We start from the raw sequence: 18,632 nt of genomic DNA on the forward strand, positions 1-18,632 counted from the left end.
ATTACATAAAAATGTTTTACCATCATAAATTCAAAGTTATTTCTACAAGCATGAGAATAATATTTCCTATTTCTATCTGCAAACACTGCTGGGAAAGAAACAGAACTGGGAAAAGAATTACATAATATACTAAAAGAGTTTTTGAGTTCAGTCTATTTTGTTGCAGACTGTATTGATGGAATTGTGACCTGTGAACCTAATGGCTAGATACATTTGAAAATAAATTAATTAGAATAAACTCTGTAAAGAGACTAATAGAGAAAAAACAAATGTAATAAAAGACTCAGTAGTTGTCGGTAAATGTACTGAATCATTTATTTTGTTCCATTTAATATTGGGAAGAAACAAAGAGTAGTTTACAGCCCAATTTAAAGTGCCAGGTTTAACCTTTAATGTTATAAATATTTGGGCCCTTCTCTGGTTTGTACCTACTCAAATTCAAGTCTTTCTTTTAACTTCTTGCTCTAGCTAAATCCAATCTATTGGTGCTTGAGAACAGTAAAAATGAAAAGCCATTGAATCCAATTTCTTGTTTAATGCAAAAATGCCATAGTTAGCACATAAATTTCAATGTCTCTTTCTGATCTGCTCCAGAATCATCCCATGTATAAATATAATAATGGACTAGTCTGCATTTTGTTGATCCTTCCTTCCTTCCTTCCTTCCTTCCTTCCTTCCTTCCTTCCTTCCTTCCTTCCTTCCTTCCTTCCTTCCTCCCACCCTCCCTCCCTCCCTCCTTCCTTCCTTCCTTCTTTCCTACCTACCTACCTAGCTTTCCATCCTTCTGAGATCAGTAAAAACGTCCCAATTTCATATTCTTTTTTCTTTAACTGACAGATTTGGTATCAGATGGATACTTTTAACAATAAGAGAACTATCTAAAAATGACATTATATTCTCTATCTCACAGACAAAGTGGCTAGTTCAGTAATTATTTCATTTACGACAACCAGATGTTACCCTTTCTGTTGTTATTTTTTAATTCCAAATCTATATTCCCAAGGTCCAGTTTTCTGCAAATAATATATGTATGAAAAAGGAGGTGGTGTAATGTATCATATTTGGAATTGAGGAATAAATAGCACTAATTTCAATTATTGATGACATCTCTCATCAAATGTGTTAGTTTTCATAATTAAGATACTATCTGTTATGCCAAGCATAACTTCTTGGGTGACATAGATTGTAGAGATATTGCAGTTAAGAAGGGTGGGTTGTTTTTTGCCATTTATTTGATTCCTATTAGAACAATTGTCCATCCTGAGTATTTGCCTATTGGCAATTACGATCTTACCTTACCTGGTTGAGTAACTTTATGGAAAAGACCAATAAGTCATTCCATGCTTGTTCCATGCTAGCTCATCCTTCTCTTTTGCAAAACTCATTTGCTTGAGCAAAGATGCTATATAAATTATATTTGTTATTCCAAAATAAAAATGCTAACATTTTAATAAGCATAGTATTTTAAAGCACTATCCATAGCATAATGCAAAAAATACCAAATCCCATACTGAAATTTGTGCATTATTTTCTAATTTGCCAGAAAATTTCATTATGCTTTTTTTTAAAAAAAATATTGAATGGCTATTTCTAAAATTCCAGGTTAGTCTCTGAAATTAGATTGAATTGTTTCTGTGTACGTCTGGGTACATCTGAGTATTTCAATGTGAGAAATACAATAAATAAAAAATAACTTCAATACCTACATTTTTAAAAGAAAATATGATTTGGTGAAACGAGACTTTCTGAAAGCTAGGAATATTTTTTAGGAACATGACTATAGTGGAAATAAGCTTTCTCAAAGGACAACTAGTTTACTATAGTCAATGAATTGTTGAGCCACAGTTTTATATTTCTAGTCCATTGTATTCTATGTTTTACTGGACCAACCAGGAAGATTATGAGACCAAGCCAATGTCTCATAAATGCTCTCATTTTAATCATTATAGAATGCCTCAGAACAGTAAAATCATAAGAAACTGAAAATGTTTATAACTCTTCTTCATTCAAATATAAGAATAGCTTTTCCAATTATATTCATGTAGTCTGATTAGTATATTTTTCTTTTATTTCATATATTTGTTACATCTGACTATTCATATGCAATTATATATCTATAGCTACATAGTTGTAGTTGTCATGTCTATATTTGAGCAGAAACAAAGATCCATGCAGTCCTTAGAATGACTGCAATATGTCATTTTAATGAGGTTTCCAAGAATTGCTTCTTTTACTTTGTCCCATTTTTTTTTCCAAAAGAAAGAGACAATAGTTATGAATGCATTAAACAATATTGAAATATTTTTTCAACTGTTCATTATAAAGCAGCTGTATTTATTGGTTCATTTTTCACATTTCTAAAGCTTTCCAACTTGACAACTTGTGGAAGCATACAAAACTTAAAAGAGAAGTTTAAAACAACATACAAAGACAGAAAAAGAAATATGTTATCACAATAGAACAAATTATATGTACCCATTTCATGTATTCACAACTATGTATACACTTATACTTATTATCTTGTAAACAATTGGCAAATCAAATAAATAAATAAATAAATAAATAAATAAATAAATAAAATTTCTACCCCTAAACCACTCATATGCCAATCTATATTCCTCCCTAATCCAGAATCAGAGGGTAGATCCCATGGAAAATTTGTAGGAAAATGGGGTTGGAGCTATTCCAGTTTCTGGGGGGTTGCTCTTCCTTTGACTTGTAACATAGAAGTGGGTCCCTGAGTCCCATCTGATGACACTGCATAATGGAAGGAATCTGGAGTATACCAACCTAGATTTACAGGATTGCCAAACTATAGAAAATTAATAGTTTATACTAAATCCTATATTGTGTAGTACTTTGTAGAAGCAACCAACATGGGTAATTGAGAGAGCCCATATAGCAGAAGTGACATGTCCATAACTGCTCATGTTATCTCATTCAGGGAGTTTCTATATGGTCATTAAGGATAGCTCCATATAGAGAACATTGCAACAAGATGATGATCTCTGATGTGTGAGATGACAAGGATATGGTTATTATGAGAAGAACCCCAGTAGGAGCAAGAACTATGCAATCTGCTATTTATTTTCATTGCTCTATAAAACCACTGCATAATGGAAGCATTTTCAGATAATTTGGAAAATATTTTGCCCCTTTATGTAAAATAAATTTAGAAGCTGTCTTCTGCATTGGAAAAAAAAATGTGTCTGATAGTATAGAATATTCTGTAGACATTAACTACTTAACCACACCTAAGATAAAATAAAAATTGCCATTGTTAAGATCCAAGTAATATATGCATATCAACAGTAGCAATCAATGCAGAATTATAAAATTATAAAATAAGATTTACAGAAAATTCTGCCTGAGAAACTGAAAATCTATTCTCAGCTAACAGATAATGAAAAGCTATAATATTAAGACTTCATATTAAAAGAAACCTGCATTTTTATATGTTATTTATTAATCTGTAGAATTACGAACTAAAAATGTATTTTGGTCGAGTTAAATGTGTCAAGAGTTCCCTTTAGAATATAGAGTTATTTTAGACATTGAGGCATACTCCCACAACTTATTTAGCCAATTTTCTGCAAAGGGAATATTTTCTAGTAGGTTATATAGAGTATACTTGCAGCAGTTACAATTCCTTTGTTATTTGTTAAACTTTTATTTGATAAAAGCTCTGCCTAGCAACAGAGGGATGATAATAACAGTCTCTCAAGAAACTAAATCAGAGGTTAATATATACTTCTGTAAATTTTGAGAATTTTCAAAAGGACGTTCTCATTTGGAACAGAAATTTACCATTTTTAAAATACAATTCAAATAGCACAAATGTGAAATGCAATTAATTTTGTTGTGTATATTTTGTTTTGTTATGTATATTTTATGAATTGAGTATAATTGTTTCACTACAGTGTTTTCATCAGACAACAACAACATGAAAAAGAGGTCAAAATAACTGTATCCATAACTGAGTGTCTCCTTGCTTCAGTGAAGTGGAAATACAATACATTTTCAGGGTGCCTTGCCTTATCCTCTTTCTATTTTCCATACTGCCTGGGAGTTATCTGCATATTTAAAAGCTGAGTCATGTTAAAATAGTATTGCCACTTGGTAATAGCTATGCAAGGTTTCCAAAAGGCCAACAAAACTCTGGGAAATAGTGTTATATTTGACTCATTCCAGGCAAAACCCAGGCAGCTTTATAATGGCAAAAGGGAATAGAAGAATGCATTTCTGAGGTTACAGTGCATAATAGTATCCTACCAGAGTATCAATTGTAATACTTTTATAGTTACTGAGAAGGGGAGGAAAGAGGTTAAATCTGTATACGTTCAACAAGTAGTCATTATTCTTTGCTCTCTCTATTCAGATGTGTACAGATGATTCCAATGAAAAATGAGGCATCATACATTTTCAGGATTGCTAGGAACCATTCATAATTCAAAACCGTTACTCATTTTCTAATATCTCTTCATTTGCTGCTCCTTAAAAACAATGCATGGGATTAAATTTTCACAAAGAAACTTTTTCATGTGGAATATACAACTGTACTAGTATCTCCCCCCACTTTTTGTGTATTATGAACTTTTTCTCCCAAAAAAATAAAGCCAAATCTGCACATCAATTTTTAAATTTAGATAAGATCAAATCCAGCTTTTGTAACGCTAACAGATATTCATCTTTAAAAAATCTGTATGTATTCTGTTTCTTTTTTATTCCTATGTTAAATATTTATTTTTGTGGTTGACCTTTTTAGCATAGCCATCTGCTAAGTTCCTTGTTCTGTTAGTAGTCATAGACATAGTTCTTATATATAGTGCATGCAATTAATATACAAATGAATTTAAGCAACTGTGAGGGAAAGAAACTGTAACAACTGAATCATGCTGGATGTATATATGGAGGAATCGGAAAGACAAGAAATGTGCAGAGTTTTGGAGGGTGGAGCTGATGGCACGGCATGCAAACTTGGAGGTCTGAGATCGCTGCCGATATCTTTGCTCCTGGATGGTCCAAACAGATCTAAACCATCCCGAAGATACAGTGAATGTAAAGAGCGCGTCCTGTTGATCCCAGGGATACCACAAAGTCCCTGGTAGATCCAGGAGAAGCTCTTTTTGCCAGCTGCTGAAGTTGGGACAACTCCGAAATGGAAGAGGATAGAAAGAAAGTGCCGGTTTGGTGAGAATTTTTTCTTTACTTTAAGACTTAAAAGGACACCCTAAGGAAAAGAAAGAATCTGTAAAATCTCAAACAGAAGTAATTAAGTGGCGATTTTAAATGGGAAGTCAAATTATTTTTTTCCTTTTTTGCTGGATTCTTTATATACGATTTTTTACTTTGAACTGGACTGGTCTTTTTTTCTGTCTTATTTTTCTTTTTTGTCTCTTCTCCTTTTTGTCTTTACAATATTTTAGGCTAGAGATCCCCTTTTAGCCTTTTTTTTTTTCTTCTAAACCCTTTTTCCTTTTTAATTGATTTTTTTATAATAATTTGTTTGGAAAAGGAGGGGGAAAGTGAAAACAAAGGAAACTTTGTAACACTGCCAACTAGAGGCTTAGAAATATTGCTTCTCTTTTTTTCTCTCTTGACCAGACAAAGCTGAGAAAGAATTCAGACTTCTTTTCAAGGACTCTGAGCCTGTCTGATAAGATAGAGGGAAGAGCATGGGAGAGTGCTATTGCATGTGCTCTTCTGGGTTTCTATCAGTAGCTGAAGTCTGGTGTTGAAGTATACAGAAAAACGATGATAAGATTCTAGAGAAGAGAGCTATAAAAATTAACAAAAGTCTTGGATAACTAAATAGGTGCAGTGTGTTCTTTTTTCTTTCTTAAGTTGGCCTATTCCTCACACCCTCTCCTTATCAGCTTACTATTTGTAATAGTTATTTGGATCTCTGGATTTTTGGAACCTGCTTTTGTCTTTCTTTTTGCTTTTGGAGCCTAATTTTTACTTTTGCATTTTATTTTAAGGGAAAGTCTTTGTATTCATGTTTTCCTTCTTTTTTTTTTTTAGGGAGTAGTCTTTTTCTTTCTTTCTCTCTCCCTCTCCTGCATTTTTTATTTACCTTCCATATTGGGTTTTTTTTGTGTGTGTAGCTTCCTTTTTTTTTTTGTATACTTTTTCATACCTGAGACTTTTTAATTGGATTAAGGTGTTGAAGAACCTGAAGAAATTCCTTTTTCTTTTTAGTTTTTTATTTTTTATTTTTCTGCCTTCTACAAGATTTAACAATTTTTTTTTCCTTTCTCTGTGTATGTTTTTTTCTTCCTTTTTTGAGCTTCTATTGCTATTTAACTAATTGATTGGATTAAGGTATACAAGAACCTGAAGAAATCTTTTTTTTTCTATCTTGCTTCTTTTTTTCCACTATTTTTACTTGGATTTACAATTGGTTATTTCACAAGTGGATTAAGGTCTAGAAGAACCTGAAGGTTTTGAATTGTCCAAAATGAGCAGGAAACTAACAGCAGCTGGTTCTTCAATTCCTACTTCTTCCTCTTCACCATCTGGAGGTCAACGTTCAATACAGATGATGTTACAACAAGAAAAAGAACAGGAAAAGGTAACATTGCAGATGATAATGCAAGGAATTCAAAGCATACAAGCAAGAGCAGAGAATATTGAAAGGAGAATAGAAAAAAACTGATGAAAAGGTGGAGAATATTCAACAAATGATGATGAAGTATGATGAGAAATTCAAAAAAATTGAAGAAGAAGATAAACAAAGAGATAAGAAGATCGGAGATATTGATGGCAGATTAACAGTGGTTGAACAAGATAAAAGTGGGATGCTGGGATGGGAGATGGATAGATCAGAATTTTATCTCAGATTTCAAAACATAGAGGAAGAAAAGGGACAAAACTTAGCTGAGATAATGATAGAAATCTTGGCTGAAGCTCTGGAAATAACCAAAGAGAAGATGATGGATGGAATAGATGAGGTTTTTCAAGTCTTCACAAGATATGCAATGAGAAATAGTTTACCAAGAGAAGTTCACATCAGATTTACAAAGAAAGCCATTAAAACACAAATACTGCAGTGGCAGGAGAGAAAACATTGAAATATAAAGATAAGGAGATTGTGGTCCTGAAACAAGTGCCTAGAAGAGTGAGAGAGATGAGAAGAGAATACCAATTCCTGACTAAAATCTTACTTTAAAAAAAGGTGAATTATAGATGGTTGATTCCAGAAGGTTTAATGTTCACGTGGCAAGAACAGGGACACAGAATTGACTCAATTAAGAAAGCTGAATTGTTTTATACTGAATACTTTGGAGGGAGAGAGGGAGAGACAGAAAAAGAAATGTCACTAATTGAATTCCAAGAGGATTGCCAAATAACGACTGAAAAAGAAGAAGGTGCAGTAGGCGGAAAGGTGGAAGTTAAGGAACAACGTGAACCAAGATCTACAAGAGCTGCTAAACCTACTTATAAAGTATAAACATGGAAGAGAAAAAACTGAAGATATTGGAATGTGCTGAAATGAGTAGATTGACATTTGAAATCAGAGAACAAGATGATACACAATTTTATAAAATTTGGGATCTATTCTATCAATGGTTAGACAATAAAACATGGTAATGAAATATGTAGATTTTTAGAACATAATGAATATATAAAGATGTATTTTTTCTATTATATCTACAAAATGATTGTAGGATAGATTTGAGATGATAATATGAACTGTCATAAAACAAATTAAATAAAATATGGATTATTTCATAAAACATGAATGAATAATAGTATAGTCAAATGAATGATTAATAATGATATTAATGTATTTAGGAATATTTGATTGACAATATGAGAATATATACAATGTAACTGTAATTGAAGACTATGAATTGGAAGCATAAAACAATTTGTAAACCAACCGACGAACTGTATGTATATATATGGAAGATGGCTTGATGTTTTTATGTTTTGTTTGTCTATGTTTGTCTTAAAAAACAATAAAACTTTTTTTTTTTTTAAAAAAAAAAGAAATGTGCAGAGTTTTCAAAACATTGACTTAGTAAATTTGGATTAGCACATTTAAGGTCAGTGTCACCCCAAATCTTACTTTGAGCCTTTATACTGAGAGTTGCCAAATTCCATCACTACATCTGGCTAGTTTCTTGGCTATGAGATGTCACATATCAACTTTAGCAAACAGGTGTGAACCCATTCTATAATCAATGAAGGGATGAAATACTGGATTATTGTGAGTTTTAAACCTCAATTTACAATTCTATTATATCAAACATTTCATCCAGTTTAGGTGGTTAATCCTTCCCATTACCAGATATTGGTAGAGTGAAGAAAGATTGAGGGACTGAAGTCCCCAGGCATATGTAATTATTGTATCATGTTGATATGCTGTATATAGCCCACATAGTAGATGAGGGCAGGCATGCAATACATCTTTAAGGGATGTATAGGCAACCAAAACTGAACCATGGGTCATTACACAGACAAAGGGATCCTATTTAGTATCATCAATTTAGTATCAATTTATCAACATCAGTTCTATTGCCCACAAATATGGTTTTGGTCTTGAAAGTACCAGCATGTAAAACATCCCAGCTAGGAATAAGGCTGCAGTCACTGTTCTTTTAGAGAAATTCTATGCTATCATGTTTAACTGCCTACACAAACAAGATTAGCAATTATACTTTAAGGCTAAAAAAATAACAGTAAACAAAAATGTAACTAAAACAAAGCTTGCATGAAGAAAAACAGTCCAAATTCATCGGGGTTCCAAGAGTCAGATCAGAGTTGTCAGTCAATCCAGAGATTTTAAGTTTCTTTCAGGAACATCATACAACATGAATATCATGCAACAGTCAGAAATCAGATATTTTTTTTTAAGTAAAGGAAATATGGTTCAGAGCTGCTTCTTTAATCAGGCTGCAGCTGCTAGCACTAATTGAGAGATTTACTCCCTTGCTTGGTAAATAGGCTCATAGAATGTATCTGCTGTCATCTCTATTGCTGGCTGCGGTAACTGGGAAGCTTTACATCATCCTCATCTGGTTGTTCTAGCTGTGAAGGTGCTGCCTATGTTTAATCACCCTAATATGGTTCTTGGCTTGGTGTCTCTTATGGCTGAATTTCACAGGTTCACTAGAGTAGCTTCCTCAAATTCATATTCAAAATCTGAGTCCTGAATGTGGGCCATGACAGTTAATTCTATCAAAGTGCAAAAGTGAGAGAAAAATACTTGTATTTATTTTAATATCTGATTTCTCAAAAGCTTCCTATTAAATAAACCTCTGAACAAACAACTCCCTGAGCAATAGCTAGTGATACATTCTATTGGATTTGAATGGGAAATGTATATCATAATTGAGCTACATTTGTGCTGTTCAGTGAGAGAACCACATGAGAAACCTTGTTTTGAATATGAGAGAATCATGGCAGCTCAGTTTTATATTGGTATTATGAAATATTATGAAGTAAATATTAAGCAAGTATTCATTCAGAGGATGTTCATTTAGTACAGGCGTGTCAAACTCATGGCCAGATGTATCACATGCTTGCCCCACCCCTGCCCAGTTTAATGAATGGGGAGAAAGTCTCAATACATCATGTGATGCTGTCATGATGGTGTGAGTTTGATATCCCTGATTTAGTATAAGAGTTTCCCTATTGCAAAGAGTTTCTGGTTTCACATTTATTTATTTCTAAACTTCTTTATTTATTCATTTATTTATCAAAATTATATGGTCATCTATAGTTCCATTGCATAGATAGATAGATAGATAGATAGATAGATAGATAGATAGATAGATAGATAGATAGATAGATAGATAGATAGATAGATAGATAGATAGATAGATGGATGGATAGATGGATGGATAGAGGGAGGGAGAGTTAGGATGGAATGGGAGCAGGGGTGGGTTTCTACCGGTTCTGTCCACCTCTGTAGAACCAGTAGCTCTGAAGAACAGTTGACATAGAACCGGTTCTATGTCTGCTGATGTTTTTGCGCGCACCCGCCCGCCTGGGCTCTTACCTGATCTTTATTTCCTGATTTTTCAACTTCAGCTGTCGTGGGAGGCAAAAAAAGTGCTCTTTCAAAGGCTGCTTCTCTGCATGCAGCATGCTGATGACCATTTACAGGTGCGCACATGCGCAGCGTGCAGGGAAGCACATCGTAAATCACCAAACCTCGTAAATCACCGAACCGGTAGTTTTACCCTGTCGGATCCCACCCCTGGATGGGATGGGATGAGATGGCTGAACATAGGAAACAAAACTACAAGAAAGCTTGGACAATCCTGCAACAGCAACAATTTATAGTTCATTTGTGGATAAGAGATGAATTTGTTAAAAACAAAGGAAGATGCAGGAAGTTCAAAAGACTGCAGGCCTCATTACGGAAGACCATGATTCATTTGAATATTAGCCAATGCTTGAATGACTGTTCACCTATTGAATTTAAATGATGAATTAGGGCTCCTCTCTCTTTTCTTCCATGTTCAAGTAGCTGAAAAGCTATAATGTTAAGACTTCATATTAAACACAACCTGCATTTTGGATATGTTATTTGTTAATCTGTAGAATTATGAACTAAAAATGGTTTTTGGTTGAGTTATATGTGTCAGAGTTCCCTTTAGAATATAGAGTTATTTTAGATGTTGAGGCATACTCCCACAACTTATTTAGCCAATTTGCTGCAAAGGGAATTTTATCTAGTAGGATATATAGAGTCTACTTGCAGCAGTTACAATTCTTTTGTTGTTTGTTTATCTTGTATGTGATAAAAGCTCTGCCTAGAAACAGAGGGATGATAACAACAGTCTCTCGAGGAACCAACTCACAGAGGTTAATATGTATTTCTATAAATTTTGAGAATTTTCTGGAGGATCCTTTCTCTTGTGACCTTCTCACATGAAACAGAAATGTACCATTTCTAAAATACCATTCAAATAGCACAAATGTGAAATGCAATTAATTTTGTTATGTATAGGTCTATTTGACTAATTGGATATAATTTTCCTCATCTTAAGATATTTTGTCTTATTCCAGTCCACTCTTTTCTTTTTCGCTCCTCCCCGCCATCACATTTTGTCACAAATGATCACTTTTTAAAAAGGAATCTGTCTTTGTGTGTCCTGTATTTTTGTGTAGGAGTGGCTTGTATATGAAATTCATTGGCAGTTATTCAATCTTTGTGTGAGGTGCTGGAGCCCTTCTTTTGGGGGATGGGTGGGTAGGGGAGCAACCTCTTGTAGATAGATAAAGCCAGCTGGAATAGTTCTGCAATTTACAACTTTATATTGTCTATGGCAAAGGAAGGAAGATGAGATTGCATAGGAATATTATCTGTATTTGTATATAACTTTTCTGGCTTATTCGTTCTTTCACTTTTGAATAAAGGCCAAAAATTATGTGACCAAATAAGGTAAAAACATATAGCCTAAGGAAAGTATCCCTTATACCTTTTGAACTTTTTGATAACCTCATTTTATGAAAAGAATGAAGAAAAAAACTATTAAAAATCTATAATTTGTTTGGGGTTTTTGTTTTGTTTCAAAGCTTCCATTATGAAACCCCAGGGGCACTAGTATTTTACTTTAATGCACGTGCGTCTAATGACAGCAGAATCTAACACTTTAACCCAAACTGTCCTATCTATGAAATTGTCTCACGAGATTTAGCTATCTGAATAGCTAACCTCAGGACTGATTCCAATTAAACGCCTACTGTTTTCCCCTTTGTGATATCAAATGCTTAGATCTTATGTGTTGATTCACATTAAAAGAAATGCCTTTTTTTTCTAAGACACTTTTCATGTCTCTTCAGAATGCTTTGTATTCCATTAAAAAAACCCACTGTTTTCAGTCTGCATCTGGCAAGTTTCCAGTTTCTTTACTCTTCTAATAGTGTTTCAGAAAAGTAAGGATGAAGTAGAATGATACAATGAGTCAATATCAAACAAGTAGTTCTACCATCCTGAAAACACTGCCATTTTCAACGTGTTCATGACTTGTTATCCTGTTTTTATTTAGCTAAATTTTATTTTGCCTGTCTTTAAAGGAGGTATTTGGTAAATTTGTAAAGCAACTTATTCCAGATGACTCTATGTAATTAAAACAACATTAAATATTTATATTTATTAAATAGAAAACAGTGCAAACACTAATAAGTGCATCCATTAAAGGAACAAATGCTGCCATCTAAATTCTTTACCATTCTCAAAGCTGTGCAAATCTCTGGGAAATGTTGTTCCATAGACAGGTGATATGATAAAGAACTCCCTTAATACTATTCTGATAATAGGTGACTTACTGCAACAGCATGGTTTCATAAAGGCAGTATGGAATGCATTCATTCTGGTGCTCAAGTTGGACACAATTCTGTGTCTAAGTAGGTATGTAATTTTTGTAGAAATAATTGCTTTATAATTGAAAAGAAGACACAATAACCACAAAGACATAGGAATTCATTATAGTGTGAAAAATATTGTTGGCACATTTCTTGAAAAAATGCCAACAATCTGTGTTATTTTAACAAGCACTTCCTATACTTTACTGTGGAACAAGATAAAGAGGTAGAGCAACATATATCCTTGAATTTACTGTCTCTGTTCAAGATCTAAACTCTAACATCTAGGGCCTAAATGAAAGACATAAAAAAGAAAATATATAATTACATAATTCCAATTCTCCATAATCACTTTTCATTTAATTAAAAACAAGCCAGAAAAACTGGCAAATGAAGAAAATAACCAATTTATTCATGGGGTTTTTCTAAACATATTTTTAATTAGACTTGACCTTTTAAAAGTTCTTTTTTATGTTGCTTTATTGATTACATTTTTTTTTTTCAATTCTGAAAGGGTGTTATGAATTACAAAATTCATTTTATCTGTGGGTATTTATCTAGGCATTAGAACATTCAATTTGTTATTTAAGTTTAGTTTCAGACTCATTGTATAAATATGCTTCTACAACATTTTGGATTCTATATTTAGAATATCCATTGCAAAAAATTCCAATGCCTTGTTAAAGGTTTGATCTTTGGCACCATTGTTATATTTTATATAATTTACTATAAGAGCTCTTTTTAAATACAAAACATTATTTAAAATGATTACTTTTTCTTACCTTATTTGGAAGATAATTTTACTGGTATAAATCAGGCCAAACTAATCATATTTCATTTTTTGACAAAGTGACAGTTAAATGCTGTGTGCATTGTATACTTAGACTTCAGCAAGGCATTTGACAAAGTAGATCACAGCCTACTTCTTGGTAAACTATAAAAATGTGGGATAGACAGCATCACCACTAGATGGATTTGTAACTGGCTGACAAACTGTAGTCAATAAGTTGTCTTAATGATACTACATCTACATGGGAGAACTAAGCAGTGGGGTACAACAAGGTTCCATCTTAGGCCCAGTACTCTTCAATATCATCACAAATGACTTAAATGAGGGGATAGAAAGGAAACTCACCAAATTCACAAATGACATTGAGCTGGCAGGAACAGCCAACACCCCAGAAGACAAGTTTAGTCTAGAGAAAAAAAAAAAAGACTAGGAATGACATGATAGCAGTATTCCAGTATTTGAGAAGCTGTCACAAAGAAGAGGGGGGGCAACTTATTTTCCAGAGCAGCAGAAGGCAAAAAGAAAAAGAAACAATGATCAAGAGAAGCAACCTGGAATTAAGGAGACACTTCCTAACAATGAGGACAATTAACTGGTGGAACAGCTTGCCTTCAAAAATTGTGGGAGCTTCATCACTGGAAGTTTTTAAGAAAACAATGGATAATCACCTGTCTGAAAAGCTATAGTGTCTCCTGCTTAATCAGGGGATTGGATTAGAAGATCTCCAAGGTCTCTTCAAACTGTATTCTGATTGATTGAAATTTAACATTGTTTCCTCCATTAGCAGCACTTATCCCACTACATATAATTCACTTTCGAGTCAATGCCAGATTTTCTTTCAGGTAATGAAGTAAAAAAAAACTTAGAAAATTTATTTATTTAACTAAAATTGAGAGAGAGAGAGAGAGAGAGAGAGAGAGAGAGAGAGAGAGAGAGAGAGAGAGAATTCCCAGGCTCAATGTTGGACTTGATTTTTTCATGATGAAGGAGTTGGCTAGGAGAAGCAATCTGGAAGATGGACCATATTTACAGTATGCTGCTGCTTGGCTGCTGCTTGCTGCCTGTCACTTGCCTATGCTTGGAGGCAGGCATTCTGAATCTTTTACATTTGCCTGCTAACCTGCTACTTGTTGTCTGTCCCTTATCTGCAGCCTGCCTGTATTAGTAGGCAAGAGTTTGGAGTCAAGCTTGACTACGTTTGCCTAATGTCTGTCACTTGCCTGCATTTGGAAACAAGCTTTAGGAGTTTGGCTTGCTTGCTGCTTACCATGGTGAAGTTGCATCGATTTTAGACTAGGTTTTTCTACTATAGCCTACAATTTGGCATAGCGTTTAAGGCACTAGGCTAGAAACTGGGAGACCATGAATTCTTGTCCTGCTTAGGTTCAAACTAGGTGGGTGACATTAGGTTAGTAATGCCCTGTCAGCCCTAGGAAGAAGGAAATGGCAAACCAGTTCTGAAATCATGCCTGGAAACTTCCATTAAGTCAGCAGGAGTCAAAACTGACTTGAAGGCACATAGTCACATACAAAGAATCTTGCAAAAAGAATTATTTCATCTCAGCTATGTTTCTAATCTAACATATTGAACAATGTTATTAAAATACATTATTTTGTTGTTGTTGTTGAGCAAGACTGGGGAGATTCAGAATGTAGTTTTTACAAGACTTAAAAGCAGAACGTCTTTTACATAATTCCAGACAATGCATTCAATGCAAAATTATTGAATGTATTCTTATTTTGTAAGCAATAGTTCTGAAGTAAACTATACTGGAACTCCTTTGACAATTTCTATTTCCTTTTCTTCATTAATATGTCAGAATCATATTTCCTCATATCTTTTCATTTTTTACCATTTTCATCTTTAGGGGTATCCTTAACAACAAGCATTTTAACTCAGTTTCTTATGCATTTTTAGTACAATATTTAGATAACTTCTCATGCATTAGATTTTATTATTTTATTATTTTTGCTTCTTAACCTTGGGGAACTCATGCTCCTATAACAGGTTTTAGTTATCTATCTGCAAGTAAGTTGCCTACTACTGGATACTGAGTTAATAAATAACTCAGAATTCAAAGTTAGGTCCTCTGAATCTAAATGTAATATTGTCATCAGTTATTAGATAATGCATATAATGAATTTTGTAAATCTTCAAAGCTGGAAAGTGGATGAAGGACAATTGTTCCAAATTTGCAAATGAAAACAAGTATTAGTTAGTTCTCAAATGAATGTACTATAGATGTACTGAAGCTACAATCCCAAGGATTAGTAGCCAGGAGACTCAGTTTGCTCTAATAGTTAAACTATTGGATTAGAAGATAGGAGATTTCAATCACAGTCCCGACTTAAGTATGGAAACTAGCTGAGTGTCATTGGGGTGATTACTCTCTCTGAGCCCTAAGAAATTGATAGGGGCAAGCCATTTTCAAAAATGTTGCCAGGAAAAATTCTGAACTTGCCCTTGTAATCACCATATATCAAAGTTGACAATGGCCATGGAACAAGTTTACTGGTTGCAATTCTAGTGTATGCTGGTTCTTATAATATCAGCTGAAAAAAACTGCTGAATCTATTATGTAAAGAATTGGTGTCTTTTTAAATGTGGCCATCAGAAGTGTGATGTCATACTGCAGCTATGATTTTTGTTGGTCCGTATTGTCAGTATTGTCTCCTGCAGAGTTTTGGGGGTTTTGTTTTTGTTTTTGGAAGATTTTTTGGAGGTAATTTGCCCTTTTTACCTTGTCTGAGAGCTGAGAGACAATGTCTGGTCCAAGGTCACCCAATTAGAATGGTTGGCAGAACTAGAACTGCAGTATCCTGGTTTCTATTCTGATGTCTTAACACAACACTAAACCCACTCTCCTTTTGACAGGTACTACAACCCCCACCCTCCAAATTGTCCCTTTGGACTATTTCCCAACAATTTCATAGCATTAATTATATTCACTCAATTAACCTCAGTAACGGTCATGCAAACAAACAAGCTTGGCTAGGCAATATTGTGTCACTCCAATTAATGCATGATATCTGGATGGGATTCCTCCTGTGACTCATTCAAGAGAGGATTAAGGAGAGATTGAGCCACAGAAGCATTGGGGAATAAATCCACCAAGCATGTTTTTGTTTTTTAATTCTTGCATTAATTAAAGTATCTTGAAAGTTAAATCATATTTTCCATACCAAGTTATAAAGCTGAAGTTCCACAGAATGTTGAAAATGTAGAGGGGTAAAAAATCATAAATCCTACCAATATTGTCCCTTTTTGAGGTACAGTGATGAAATGAGCAGGTTAAGTACTTCTATAAAGACATATAGACAATTTTTATTTTTTAAAAACTGGGTTGATATCTTCATATCTCAGATACTGTTCAATATCAGCCCCCAGCACTGAGACCAGAAATAAATAATCAATTTTTATTTTTTAAAAACTGGGTTGATATCTTCATATTTCTCAATTCCACTTAATATAATGGCTGCAATATTATTGTTCTTACTGAAATTTCAGAACCATTTCCAAGCCAGCTCTGTGTATAACTTATTCTGAGCTGAATGAGAAGTCACCAAGGATAGATTACAATAATAAAGCTATCTGTCCCTTTTCATATTTTAAATTCGCATGTACACATTTTATAGGTGGGAATGCAACTTACTCAAGGCTGAGCAGATAACCAGAAGATAAGAAAAAGAACATAACTCAAAACAGAGCCTCTGGGAAAGAAAGCTCACAGGGGTAATTTCAATTTCATTGAGGGCTGCATCAGGGTTGTGTTTGACCTTGGGGGCCTGGATGGGCATGGCCAAGGTGGGCATGGCCAGCTTGACATCACTCATGCTGGGGTCACTTGTGGTGGCCCGAGTGCTCTGCCAGTGAAAACAGGGTCCTGAGCTCCATTTTCAGCTGCGACAGCATCCTGCAGCCCTCTGCCAGAGAAAACGTGGGACTTTGCATTCCCCACCCTTATGCCTTGCAGTGGTAAGCACAGATATCATAGCAAAGTCAGAGGGTAGGATTTCTTCCTGTTGCTAGGATAGTATATTTGGAAGCTAGTTTACAAACTTTGCCATTTCTGATGGATAGAAAGTCTCACTTTTTTCACTTCCAGTAGAGCTCACCCCACCTCTTTTGGGGTAGGGATAGTCATAACTCCTTTGTTGTAGCTGGATTTAATATCAGTTTATGTCCCTGAACTTATCTTTCAGAAAAAGTTCAACCTGTTACCCAATTTCTCCCCCATCCCCAAATCATACCCCAACTTGGGTTAGTGTCAAATATACCATTAAATTTTACAAAGACAAAAAAAGCTTTTTGTAGGAAGCAGCAGTCTAAAAGTGAACGTGTGTAGTTGCAGAATTTTGGCAAGTGGTCAATGACTCCTTTTGCTCAGGAAATTCTTGCAGCAATAAGGCATAAAAATTATATTAAATGTGATGCTAAGTTTGACCTTTCTTGGCAAAGTACATGATTCAAAGGGTGTACAGGCATACCTTTCTGCATATATATTACCAATTACCAATTGTTAGTAAAGCAATGACAGTCAGATGAAAATCCTTTTGACAAACCAAAACAAGGAACCTAGAAAATCTTATCAACCTCCATCACATCTGTGTTTTAGCAAAAAAAAAAAAAAAAAAGCTTTTAAGCAAACCAGTTGCTGGCTCTCCTATGCCATCTAACATGCTCTTGACTTCATCAATTGTTCTTCTGAGTAAGCTGCATTTTGTGTACATCTATCCATTGCCCTTCTTTCCCAATCTTTCTATCCCAGCTATGATTGTTACAACGTTAATACAGTGATTATTGTATTATATTTTATCTAAATACCAATTGGTCAGCACAACTGATGACTCAGGTGCATTGTTTTGCTGATATTATCAATTTTCTTCTCATTCCTTAACAACAAGAACTATTGCTTTTGCTAATTTAGTTGCTTTAATTTAATTAAGATTACTATCATCATAATTCATGATCAGCCAAAATGTAAATAATTCATTTTGATGGGAAATATTTGTTGGTTGGAGTCTGTTTAACTTCATTGCAGTAATACAAGTGATTATGGGAGGCAGGAGAACTGCAACCATCCTGAAAATATTATTTCGTGCCTGGTTCAACAATAGAGGCAGGATAGGAGGTTCTCATACATTTTGGCAGACTTGGATTGCAGCTTAAAAGAACGGTCTTCTTTTACAGTGGTACAGACCAGAGAGAAATTTTCCAATGATGAAACTGAGACAAAACTGATGGATTATATTCATTTGATTCATATTTGTAAAATTGTAGGTTTTGCTTAATGGCAAGAAATAACCATTACATAGTCTCTATATTAGTTTGAGCCTTCCTAAGTATGTAAGCAAAAGGGGAAGGATAGGGTACTGTATTCTTGTATATACAGACACAACTTCCATGCCTCAGGAATAGCGTAATGTTAAGCCAATGCATAAATTATAATTCCAGTATTCAAAGGTAATCATATGCTGTGGCTAAGTTTCAAAGGGTCCATTTACAGTATTCACCAGT

Source organism: Notechis scutatus, chromosome 3 (genome assembly GCF_049901735.1).
Source record: "Notechis scutatus isolate UNSWTSFEM ecotype Mainland chromosome 3, rNotScu1.2, whole genome shotgun sequence".
Lineage (NCBI taxonomy): Eukaryota > Metazoa > Chordata > Lepidosauria > Squamata > Elapidae > Notechis > Notechis scutatus.